The sequence below is a fragment of the Phycodurus eques genome, chromosome 3 (assembly GCF_024500275.1).
Source record: "Phycodurus eques isolate BA_2022a chromosome 3, UOR_Pequ_1.1, whole genome shotgun sequence".
In the NCBI taxonomy this organism is placed as follows: Eukaryota; Metazoa; Chordata; class Actinopteri; order Syngnathiformes; family Syngnathidae; genus Phycodurus; species Phycodurus eques.
This window is the reverse complement of record NC_084527.1, coordinates 31,545,085-31,557,870: the sequence shown is the minus strand read 5'-3', so window position 1 is coordinate 31,557,870 and position 12,786 is coordinate 31,545,085. Positions and strand designations below refer to the sequence as shown.

General features: G+C 38.9%; 1 protein-coding gene across 1 annotated transcript in view; it reads left to right on the top strand.

The window, feature by feature from the left end:
* Window positions 1–12,786, top strand: part of nr6a1a (nuclear receptor subfamily 6, group A, member 1a) — a 186,510-nt gene that overhangs the window by 65,936 nt on the left and 107,788 nt on the right. The window lies entirely within an intron of this gene.

Here is a 12,786-nt window from a genome sequence, read left to right as displayed (position 1 = left end):
GTCGCACAGCCGTGATTTGAGCTAGAGTCCTTCAGAGGTGGGACCAAGTCATTCTTTTTGGACATCACCAGTAAGTCTTAAGTTTTTGCCCTCAAGTCCTGAGTCAAGTCCCAAGTCGAGGCAGGCAAGTTCCAAGTCAAGTCACAAGACTTGCACTTTGAGTTTTGAATTATTTCAAGTCATTTTAAAAACAAAGTAATAATATATTAAATCTACACAGATCGTGTATGCGTTTAAAATTGATATTTCTTGATGAAAATAAATCATATAAACAAGTACATTGAACCTTTATAAGAAAACCAGGGAGCTGAGCAAAATATTTGCACCTTCAAAGCCAATTTGCCTCCTTCAAAATCGATCGATAGTATGTTTTCAGTAGGCTACAGTAGGCTATGACTTACGCACTTTATTTCTTAACTTACATTAAACAGACCTGTTACAAATTAGAATTTGCACCCAGTAGTGCTGGAATTAGTAATCACGTATCCTACAGAGAATTCTATCTAATAATCAAGTATTCGGATAAAATATATTTTTGCATGGTTAAACAGCAATTATGAAAACACAAGACAAAATTACACATTTCATTTAATAATGAACGATTAATTGGTTTCATCTTTTCGATAAAAGTATTTTTCTTAATGTCACATTGTGGATATAGCAGCAAACTGCGTTTTTTTGTCTTACAACATTTTTAGTGAGGCAATTTCCAACACAAATAAAAATAAAGCACAAATATTAATAGATTTCAGTTTAAACTTGGCATTTCTTGAGGATCCAAAACACAAGGCATTAATTAAAAAAGAGGAAAACAAGTTTGTCATCTTGTTATAAAGGCACAATTTTATCCAACTGTGGTATCTCAGTCAGAACACTAGGGGGCAATATGTAAGAATATTAAGTAAATGAGAGGCGAAGCAGAAAAAGAATGTAGCTTCATGTCGAATAGATGAATAAAAAAACAAATACAAGACCGATTCAAAATTAAGAAAAGTAATCAAAAGTAATTTTTTAGATTGATACAGTATTGTTATATTTTTAAGCGGGTAACTTGTAATTGCAGCCAACTACATTTCCAAAGTAATCTTCTCAACACTGTGTGTGTGTGTAGCATATACATTATATAGAGGATACAGCACACGTATACATGTACTCCAGTGTATGCCCCTCACAGTAAAGAATCATTCACTATTAACAAGCAATGTCCTTTCAATCATTGCTGAATATCCACTTGAATTGACTGAGAGGTCATTGTATTACACACACACTACACTCACGTTTTGAGAATGACATAGTGCCATAAATCAACCATAACTGTGAAATAAGCATGAATATTAAATAAGACATGCATTCAGCAAACTACTAGTAAGATAAACAAAACAAAAATAACTAACAAATCAAACATAAATGCATTTTTAATAATTTGATTGATTCATTTGATTGATTGATAATTCGATATTTCGGTAAATAATTTTCCTTTCTGTGCATTATCTATCTATCTATCTATCTATCTATCTATCTATCTATCTATCTATCTATCTATCTATCTATCTATCTATCTGTCTGTCTGTCTGTCTGTCTGTCTGTCTGTCTGTCTGTCTATCGTGTATATACATACACACTATATTGCCAAAAGTATTCGCTCAACTGCCTTGACCCACATGTGAATTTAAGTGATATCCCATTCCTAATCCATAGGTTTGAATATGATTTTAGTCCACCATTGGAACAAAAACAGCTTCAACTCTTCTGGCAAGGCTGTCCACAAGGTTTAGGAGTGTGTTTATGGGAATATATGACCATTCTTCCAGAAGTGCAATCGTGAGGTCACACACTGATGTTGGATGAGAAGGCCCAGCTCTCAGTCTCTGCTCTAATTCATCCCAAAGGTGTTCTATCGGGTTGAGGTCAGGACTCTGTGCAGGCCAGTCAGCTTTATCCACACCAGACTCTCATCTATGTCTTTATGGACCTTGCTTTGTTGAATGGTCCACAGTCGTGTTGGAAGAGGACGTGGCAAGTTCCAAACTATTCCCACAAACTTGGGAGCATGGAATTGTCCGAAATATTGGCTCTTTGTTTCCAGTGAAAGGAGCCAAGAGCTTTTGGACAATTTTATGCTCTCAACTTTGTAGGAACAGTTTGGCCCTTCCTGCTCAAACATGACCTGCCTTGACTTGAGGTGAGGACTCCGTGTAGGCCAATCGAGTTCATCCACACCAGACTCTGATCTTCCATGTCTTTATGGACCTTGCTTCGTGCACTGTTGCACAGTCATGTTGAAAGAGGAAGGGGCCAGCTCCAAACTGTTCCCACAAAGTTGGAAGCATGGAATTGTCCCAAATCTCTTGGTATGCTGAAGCATTCAGAGTTCCTTTCCCTGGAACCAAGGGGCCAAGTCCAGCTCCTGGAAAAACAACCCCACACCATAATACTCCCTCCACCAAACTTTACACTTGGCACAATGCAGTCAGACAAAGTGACATAACCGCCAAACCTAGACTCATCCATCAAATTACCAGATGCAGAAACATGATTCATCACTCCAGAGAACGGATCCCCACTGCTCTAAAGTCCAGTGGTGGCGTGCGTTACACCACTGCGTCTAACGCTTTGCATGGTGATGTATGGCTTGGATGCAACTGTTCGGCCATGGAAACTCATTCCAATGGAGCTCTCTGGGCACTGCTCTTGAGCTAATCTGAAGGTCACATGAAGTTTGGAGGTCTATAGCGATTGAGTCGACAGAAAGTTGGCGACCTCTTCTCACTATGTGCCCCAGCATCCGCTGACCTCGCTCCGTCAGCTTATGTGGCCTCCCACCTTGTGGCTGAGTTGATTTCGTTCCAAAATGCTTCCACATTCTTATAATACAGCTGACAAGTCGATTGAAGAATATGTAGGAGCAAGGACATTTCACGACTGGACTTGTTGCACGGGTGGCATCCTATCACAGTTCCATGCTGGACTTCACTGACCTCTTGAGAGCGACCCATTCTTTCACAAATGTTTGTAAAAACAGTCTGCATGCCCAGGTGCTTGATTTTATACACCTGTGGCTATGGAAGTGATTGGAACACCTGATTCTGATTATTTGGATGGGGGGGGGGGGGGGGGGGCGAATACGTTTGGCAATATAGTGTGTGTGTGTATATAAAAATGAATTTAAAAATGTGTGTCCTCAGTTCCCAAACGCTAATTGAGTGTTGTTAAAGTGAAAGGTGATGTAAACACAGTGGTAAACATGCCCATGTCCCAGCTTTTTTGGAATGTGTTGCAGGCATCAAATTTGAAATGAGTGAAGGGTTTCAACAGCAACAAAAACAAGTTTATCAGTTTGAACATTAACGATCTTGTCTTTGTAGTGGTTTCAATTTAATATAGGTTGAAAATGATTTGCAAATCATTGTATTCTGTTTTTATTTGATTTATGCTATGTCTGATAACAGTGGTCTGATATCAGTGTCCTCACAAATCAGTATTGCACTGTATGTGTTTCTCTTGATGATGATGTAGAGAGGCCTGGAGCAATGCCAAGTTATTTCATTCACAACTGATTAGATCACTCTGACCTGGATAATGTAGTGCTCTATGCAAAGCAACACACAACCACACAGGCCTTTTTATCAGCACTAACAAAATAGGATCCCAGCCCTAGGGATGGGAATGGACACTTTGTACATAAACACTGTGACGTTATATCCATTACCGATAATACGGTTTATCCTATTCCGGTTTAGCCAAATATGACAGCCGTGTATTCATGGTCGCGAGTAAACAGCTGAGTATTAGCCGATTCTCATCTCATAATACAAATAATATACGATATCATTGATGTCATTATCATTTCATTATATATATATATATATATATATATATATATATATATATATATATATATATATATATATTGTATTATTATATAATGCAAACGATGTTTCTTGTGCTTTGCGATATAGATGAAATTTTATATCCTAATTTACAACCCCAATTCCAATGAAGTTGGGACGTTGTGTTAAACATAAATAAAAACAGAATATAATGATTTGCAAATCATGTTCAACCTATATTTAATTGAATACACTACAAAGACAAGATATTTAATGTTCAAACTGTTAAACTTGATTGTTTTTCGCAAATAATCATTAACTTAGAATTTTATTGCTGCAACATGTTCCAAAAAGCTGGGACAGGTGGCAAAAAAGACTGAGAAAGTTGAGGAATGCTCATCAAACACCTGTTTGGAACATCCCACAGGTGAACAGGCTAATTGGGAACAGGTGGGTGCCATGATTGGGTATAAAAAGAGCTTACCTGAATTGCTCAGTCATTCACAAGCAAAGATGGGGCGAGGTTCACCTCTTTGTGAACAAGTGCGTGAGAAAATAGTCGAACAGTTTAAGGACAATGTTCCTCAACGTACAATTGCAAGGAATTTAGGGATGTCATCATCTACGGTCCATAATATCATCAAAAGGTTCAGAGAATCTGGAGAAATCACTGCATGTAAGCGGCAAGGCCGAAATCCAACATTGAATGCCCGTGACCTTTGATCCCTCAGGTGGCATTGCATCAAAAGCTGACATCAATGTGTAAAGGATATCATCCGTAAGTGCAACTTGAGACTCTACTGTGGAAAGTAAAAGCCATTTATCAACAACACACAGAAACGCCGCCGGCTTCTCTGGGCCCGCGCTCATCTAAGATGGACTGATGCAAAGTGGAAAAGTGTTCTGTGGTCCGATGCGTCCACATTTCAAATTGTTTCGGGAAATTGTGACGTCGTATCCTCCGGGCCAAAGAGGAAAAGAACAGACGGACTGTTATGGACGCAAAGTTCAAAAGCCAGCATCTGTGATGGTATGGGGCTGTGTTAGTGCTCATGGCATGGGTAACTTACACATCTGTGAAGGCACCATTAATGCTGAAAGGTACATACAGGTTTTGGAGAAATATATGCTGCCGTCCAATCAACGTCTTTTTCATGGACGCCCCTGCTTAATTCAGCAAGACAATGCCAAACCACATTCTGCACGTGTTACAACAGCGTGGCTTTGTAGTAAAAGAGTGCGGGTACTTGACTGGCCTGCCTGCAGTTCAGACCTGTCTCCCATTGAAAATGTGTGGCGCATTATGAAGCGTAAAATACGACAACGGAGACCCCGGACTGTTGAACAGCTGAAGCTGTACATCAAGCAAGAATGGGAAAGAATTCCACCTACAAAGCTTCAACAATTAGTGTCCTCAGTTCCCAAACGTTTATTCAATGTTGTGAAAAGAAAAGGTGATGGAACACAGTGGTAAACATGACCCTGTCCAAGCTTTTTTGGAACGTGTTGCAGCCATAAAATTAATTTAATTAATTTAAGTTAATGATTATTTGCTAAAAACAATAAAGTTTATCAGTTTGAACATTACATATATTGTCTTTGTAGTGTATTCAATTAATATAGGTTGAACATGATTTGCAAATCATGTGTATTCTGTTTTTATTTATGTTTAACACAACGTCCCAACTTCATTGGAATTGGGATTGCAGATAATTTGATGTCGCGATACTGTATATTCTAATATAGCATCTTTCTTTAAAATGAAATGAAGTTCATGGCACTTTTCCTGCCCGAGGCACGTACCAACGGTACCACCGTCCCCCAGGCTGAGAGTTGAGTCCACTAACCAACATGCTAAGAGCCCGGGCTGCTAACCACTGGCTGCCACTAGTCTTTAGGCTCTCGAGGAGTGAGGTTTAACGTACTTTTGTACAGCGTGACCTGACATCCGTTACACATGTACACTGCACAAACTCAGTTTATTGAACTCAGATCACAAGTTACTAGCGTAACAGTAACAGTCACCTTTTTAGCACTTCATCCCCACACCCCACTCTCCAGACATGACTAATCGATTTACCCTTAATCACATGGGTTGATTAGTTAAGTCTGGAGAGTGAGACACAAGGATGACGTCATAGAAAAGTGACTGCTGCTTTGGTACTGCCTCGGATGTTACATTAGTGTAGCAACAGAGCTAACCCAATTTTCCACAAATCAAAATAACAATATAAATAATCACGGGTCATACAGTATATGTTTTTATATTGCAGTCGATGTTTTTATATTGATATACAGTATGTCATCATATTGTACAGCTTTGTGAATATTGGAAGTATACTCCCCTTGAGTTAAATTAAACCATTGAAAGTGATGCAGGTAGCACGGTATCATCTTTTCATGTGAACTATAGTCAAACTTTGAAATACTTCTTCTTTGACACCATGTTATAAAATTTCACATCCAAAATACACTTCTTGCATGTGATGTCATCACTCGTTTGTGACGAAAGAGGTATCGATAAGCAGAATTGTCATGTGACCAAATAAACGATTCCTAGGAATAAAATTACGGGGAACCAGTTCCTAAAGTAATGGGTTTTTGATTCCCAACCCTACCTGGCCCTAAATGCCTCGAAGCTGGTCTAAGATGACGTTAAAGTGGATATGCTGAACAGATGAGCGAAAATACTATACCAATTTATATAGTCTGTAGAAACTGGTATCAACTCAATTTTGAACAATCATGAAATTTGTCGAGTTGATGATGAAAATGTTCATGGTAGTTTTGATGTACTGTATTGTATGTATTGTAGATAGAACGTCAGCAGGAAATGATCATTGGTATGCTACTGGTAGGGGTAGGAACTGAAAAAGAAAGCACTTCAGAAAATTAGATTCTTCATATTTTGTGGGTTTGGTCGAGGCCCTTTTCTCTCCTAGTGTATAAGGAAAAGCCCATAAAGGCATGGTTGTGTGAGTTTGGTGTTTTAAAAGTTTGACTGCCTCCTTCATAATCTTGTAGAACGTCTTCACAGGACCCTACAAACACAATTAGAAGATGCCCAGAGCTTACAGTACATCGTGATGGTATGTTTTGCAGTATTTCATTCCTATCTAATTTATATTATATATTACAAATTACAAAATAAATACAATGTTTCACAGTCTTGGCATACTAGAGACATGTTGATAACCTTCCATTTAAGAATGAAAAACACACAGTGGTCAGTAAAATAAATTAAACCTAGCAAGAGTAATTATAATTTACTAATAATTAACAAGGCGGCACGGTGGGTGACTGGTTAGCACATCTGCCTCACAGTTCTGAGGACTCAGGTTCAGATCCAGCCTTGTCTATGTGTTTACATGATCTCCCCGTGCCTGTGTGGGTTTTCTCCGGGCACTCCGGTTTCCTCCCACATCCCAAAAACATGCATGGTAGGTTAATTGAAGACTCTAAATTGCCCGTGGGTGAAAATGGTTGTTTGTTTACATGTGCCCTGTGATTGGCTGGCAACCAGTTCAGTGTGTACCCCACCTCTCGCCCCAAGATAGCTGGGATAGGCTCCAGCATGCCGCGACCCGCGTGGGGATAAGCTGTACGGAAAATGATTAACAAATGAAAATCTCCCCCATTTTTGTGGGCCAGCAGAATTTTTTAAAAATACAACAAATTAATAAAATTGACCTGGACAGAAATGATGGGACTTCAACTTAACGTTTTGTTGCACAACCTTTTGGGGCAATCACTGGAATTGAATTATTTCTGTAACTCTCAATAGGCTCTGTGGAATAGTCAGATGTTTGTTTTTTTTGTAGCCATTCTATCTGTATTTTTAGCTGTGTTTTTTTTCTGGCTTTATCCTGTTGGAGAACCCATGACCTGCAGCAGATTCCAAGTTTTCTGACACTGGGCTTCATATTTTCCTCTGGGAATGGCTTAAACATGTTGAGATTTCATGGTACCCTGCACAGATTCTGGATACTAGGGCTGCAGGTATCGAATATTTTTAGAATTGATTATTCTATCGAGTATTCCATCGATTAATAGAATAATCAGATAAATATGTTTTGCATGAAAGTTAATTGCGAAAGCGTTTTCCCACGATTCCTCATTATTAACTGAGTATTGATTTTTATGTGGTATTGTTTAATGATTGAACAAAGCCAAATAAACAACAATTATGCAAAATCAAACGAGAGGTGTATATGTTGTACTCATTTTTTTAAAACTGAAAGCTGATTACTGTTTATTAACTGATTATTGTTTTTTATTTGGTATTGTTTAATGAGCCAAGTGTACAACAATTAACTATCTCATGAGAGGTATTGATGTACTCAACGTTTTTGTAAAAAAGCTACTTCTTTCATGGAGGACTACAGAAGTCAGAGAATTTGGACAATTTTAAGCTAAACAATGGCTTCAAACAATTAATCGATTATCAGAAGAGTTTTCAATTCATTTGATAATTGATTAATTGTCGCAACTACAGGAACTTTGTCGTAAACAGCAATGCAGCCCCAGAATATAAAGCTCTGAAACGTCTCTTTGTTGTGCTAATGTACACTCTGATCTAATCTCTGTTCATATCCTTCTTCATGTGTAAAGACAACATGGTGGGGATGGAGCATTGTATGTTGGGTCAGGTAGGTTAAATTGGAGGAGGCTGTTGCTGCAGCATGTCCCGCAGCTGTGTTTACGATGACAAGCCTGTCCTCAACCTGCCGTAGCCAGACTAAACACAACTGAGAACTTTACCTGCAGGGCGTCTTATTTCTCTTCCCATTTGCTGTTACACTTGACTTGCGGGTTCACCAGGAATGTGGTAATGTTTGAAAGTCTTTGTGGCATGGTTTTACATGAAAATGTGCAGTACAATTCTCCATAACGCAGTATCACTAAGTGATAGGTTGGTTGCTTACCGATGTGCACTGACCTGATTGAATTCACTGAAGCAGATTTTTGCGCCCATGTCATGATGGTGTCTGCTGTGTGAAATGGAAAAAAGGTCACTGGGCTGCGCCAGCATTCGTGTCTCTCTCGTTGTCCAGTTAAGGAAGTAATTATTTGATCCCTCACTGATTTTGTAAGTTTACCCACTGACAAAGACAAGAACGGTCTAATTTTTATGGTTTGTATATTTTAACAGGGAAGACAGAATATCAAAAAGAAAATCACATCAAACAAAAGATTCAAAATTATTTTGCAATTCATTGAAGGAAATAAGTACTTGCCCCCCATTCAAACATTACTTGGTACTTGGTGGAGAACCCCTTTTTGGCCAGTACATAGGTCAGACGTTTCCTGTAGTTGATCACCAGGTTTGCACACATCTGGGGAGGAATTTTGGGCCCCTCCTCTTTGCAGATCCTCTCCAAATCCTTCAGGCTTCGAGGCTGTGCCTTGCAAACTTGAAGGTTCATCTTACAGATTCAGGTCTGGATACTGGCGAGGCCACTGCTGACCTTAATGTACTTCTTCTTTAGCCACTCTTTCATTTCCTTGGCTGTGTTCTTTGGGTCATTGTCATGCTGGAAGCCCCATCCATGACCGGTTTTAAAGTGGCACTAAGCATGCCCAAAAAATGGCATGTAAATTTGACACACCACTGAAAAGAGTAATGTTAACAAGCCTGCCAAATTTGTATGGGGATAAATAAATAAATAAATAAATAAAATCGCGAGCTATATAAAATCTGGTTTGAAAACTTGAATAATACGGGCCACCTCTTAGCTCTCAGACGCTGTCGGTGTGTCAAATGGATGCGCCAAAAGGAATCAAACATACTGAGTGGGGTGATAGCTTATACAATGCAAAATCATGTTACGAGGCTCAACTTCAACATTGAATGGTTATTGTGGACTATAATCATAAAAATAAGCACACAAGTCAACCTACCCTCATTGTTGGTGACATAATGTCACAGCCGAACACTGCACCTGATGACAGCGGCACCGTAGGAGGAAGCCCAGGTCGTCAGACAGTCGGCACTGCCCCATTCACTATCTGACTAACTATCTGTCGTAAAATGCGCACTGCAGTCGGCTGGTGGTGTTGATGTTCAGCCTCGCCATCTGCGTGTCTATTTAAAAAGCTTTTTTATTTCCTAATTTTTTGGGAGTTTCAAAAACAGCACCGAGTTTTTCTGTAAATTGAGGCATCCGGCAAAGACAAGCATTTCCGGGGTGTAGCCATCATTAGCTTGCTACGGTAACTGCACGCTGGAGTGGTAAATCGGGCTTGTTATGGAAGCTAAGTATAGCTAACACTCAACGGAGCAGCCAAACGAAATGACGACACTTTGTCCTTATGAAGTGGGGGATGGAAATTGCACTAGAAAGTATAGGCACCAGCCCCGTGATGTCACGGGACTGTGTTTTAGCCCTGGCCACAAAATCAGGAAAATTCAAATGGTGAAAACTATGCTTATGAATTATCAATTCAGCATTATATTGTTACAAGTCTTTCCGTATGCTTTCAGCATTTAAAAAATGTTTAATGTATTTCGAAACAAAACACAGATATCTCCTTAGAGCCCCTTTAAGTTTTCTCCCTGAGAGAAGGAGGTTGTCACCCAGGACTTCACGGTACAAGGCTCCATCCATATTTCCCTCGATGCGGTCAAGTTGACCTGTCCCCTTTGCAATGAAACACCCCCAAAGCATAATGCGTTCACCTCCATGCATGACGGTGGTGGTGGTGTTCTTGGGCTCGTAGTCTGAAATCATCTTCCCTTCAAACATGGCGAATCAAATTTATTCACCAAATTTTTTGGTGAACTTAAAAGTGAGGGATCAAATAATTATTTTCTCCACTGTATACCAAATATACAGAATGTAAAATGTGATTTTTATGTAAAGATGGAAATTTGCTTCAGATACTATGTAGGTGGCTGTTGTGGAGATGCTCTCAAACTGCAGCGCAAACCTTCAATTCATCCTTGTGTTTCCACACTGGGAGCTGGTGACGATGGGAACTGCATAGAGGGAGAGAGCAAATGAAATTCTCATCCTTGGTTCAGATCCTTAAGAACGCTTGGGATGGCAGGATCTTATTATCACAGCAAATTTGCAATGTGCAGAGTGAAGGAGATTAGATGCGTCTTTGCCTTTGAAGTATATTTTCCAACCATTGTGCAATGGCAAATTCCATCAAGTGTTGGGGGAAGCTAGGGTAAGAGGCGGGGGCAATGAATGCTGCCACATTAAAAGCTGTCATTTGCGGAATTCGATGAAACACTCACAAACTCTAACTGAATGAAAAATATGAAGCCCATTTCATCCGTGTCATTCATATTGGACTAAAGATTATACTATACTTATAAATACTTTAAATAAACAGATACATACAGTGTGCTACATGTTTTGTATATTTCACATGATGTGCTACCTCTGAATTATTGGAGCTGTGAGACAATGTTTTTAATCAAGTTACTCCTGGCTTCAGAAGAACACAATTAGTTCGCTAAAATCATGTGGATGGCTCTGGCTGCTGAAGCAATATTATAATAATACAAAGAGAAGAAACGGCTGAGAGTAAAGGAGAATGTGGCTATTTGAAAGTTATCAGCGATGATAGCCCCATTATTGACTGCACTTGTGCATATTGGCAACAGAGGCTCCATGCTTCATTTTTTTAACTACAAGTACATATGAAATTCTAAATATCATTCTTATGAAATTCTAGCTATAGTTAAATAGCATTGTAAGACACAGTACAGCGGTGCCTTGAAATATGATTTCAATTAATTCTGTAACTGTAACTCAAAACATTGAATCTCAAATATTTTTTTCCAATTGAATTGAATGAAAATTATATTAATCAATTTCAGCCACATCCAACGAAAAAAAAAACCAAACATTTTTGTAATGTGTGTTTTAATAAGGAACAAAATCACTCTATAATATTTACTTCATAAATCTTAGAGTAATAACATAACTAAATATTGTAAAGAACTAAGCAGTTTGTGCATCATGATTAATTCATTGCGGCCTCTTCTGGTGTGCGCCACCGGGGTGCAGCATAATACACAAACGAAGACTTCCGCACATACATTTACTCAGTAAACTGCAGTATTATAGGTAGTTTTTTTTGCAGAGGATAAAGAAAATATGCCTGTGAGTATTTGTTATATTCTCTGTCCTGTGTTCAAATATCTTTTGTCATTGCTTAAAAAGGTTATAACACTGTGACAATCGATGCTACTGCATTTGTCAGCCCGTCTTGCCGTTTTGCATCGTGTTTTAGCATTAAGCTAGCGCAAGGCAAAGTTACGTGGTTGTTTCAAATGCACAACGTCTAATTCTCTGTTTTATGTTTAGTTTGACAGTAAACATAAGCGGGGAGTGGCATTAAAAGACTTGAATCCTCTTTTTTGAATAATTGTTCACTCTATGCCTAACTGCTGCTGTTATGAAATGAGCTGAGTTGAGTTGACTGCCCAAACAGCGCTGCTATCTTGAATTTTTGCACGCAAAGCATATACTCTTGAACAGGAACTCTAACATTTGGCCTTGATTTCCAACCCTTTTACTGAAATTAGTCATACTAAAATAAAATGTAATTTTATTTAATCGATTTTATTGATTCTTTGAAATCTCCTTCAAACATTACAGGATTGTGTTATCAGTGTGGCAACTGATCAAAATTGCTGGAGGTGACTGGGGTGAAAGGTCATATTGATACTGTACGTCTGTTTTGTCTGCGCTTGACCAGTTGGATTTTGCAACCAGTATTCTGCCTCCCCCCCCACCCCCCCGGTTTTGACTTGATAGGAATTACAAACTCCCAATTTAAACATAAACTACCTAAAAACAAAATTGGTTGAAAACAGAGTGAGATCAGCTTGGATGCGTCACTGGCTTTTGATCATTCAACCTTTTGCATCTTCCTCACCACTCTGACCTTCACTTATCTTGCTGGGTACTTAAGGGCTGGGAATGCAGAAAACACT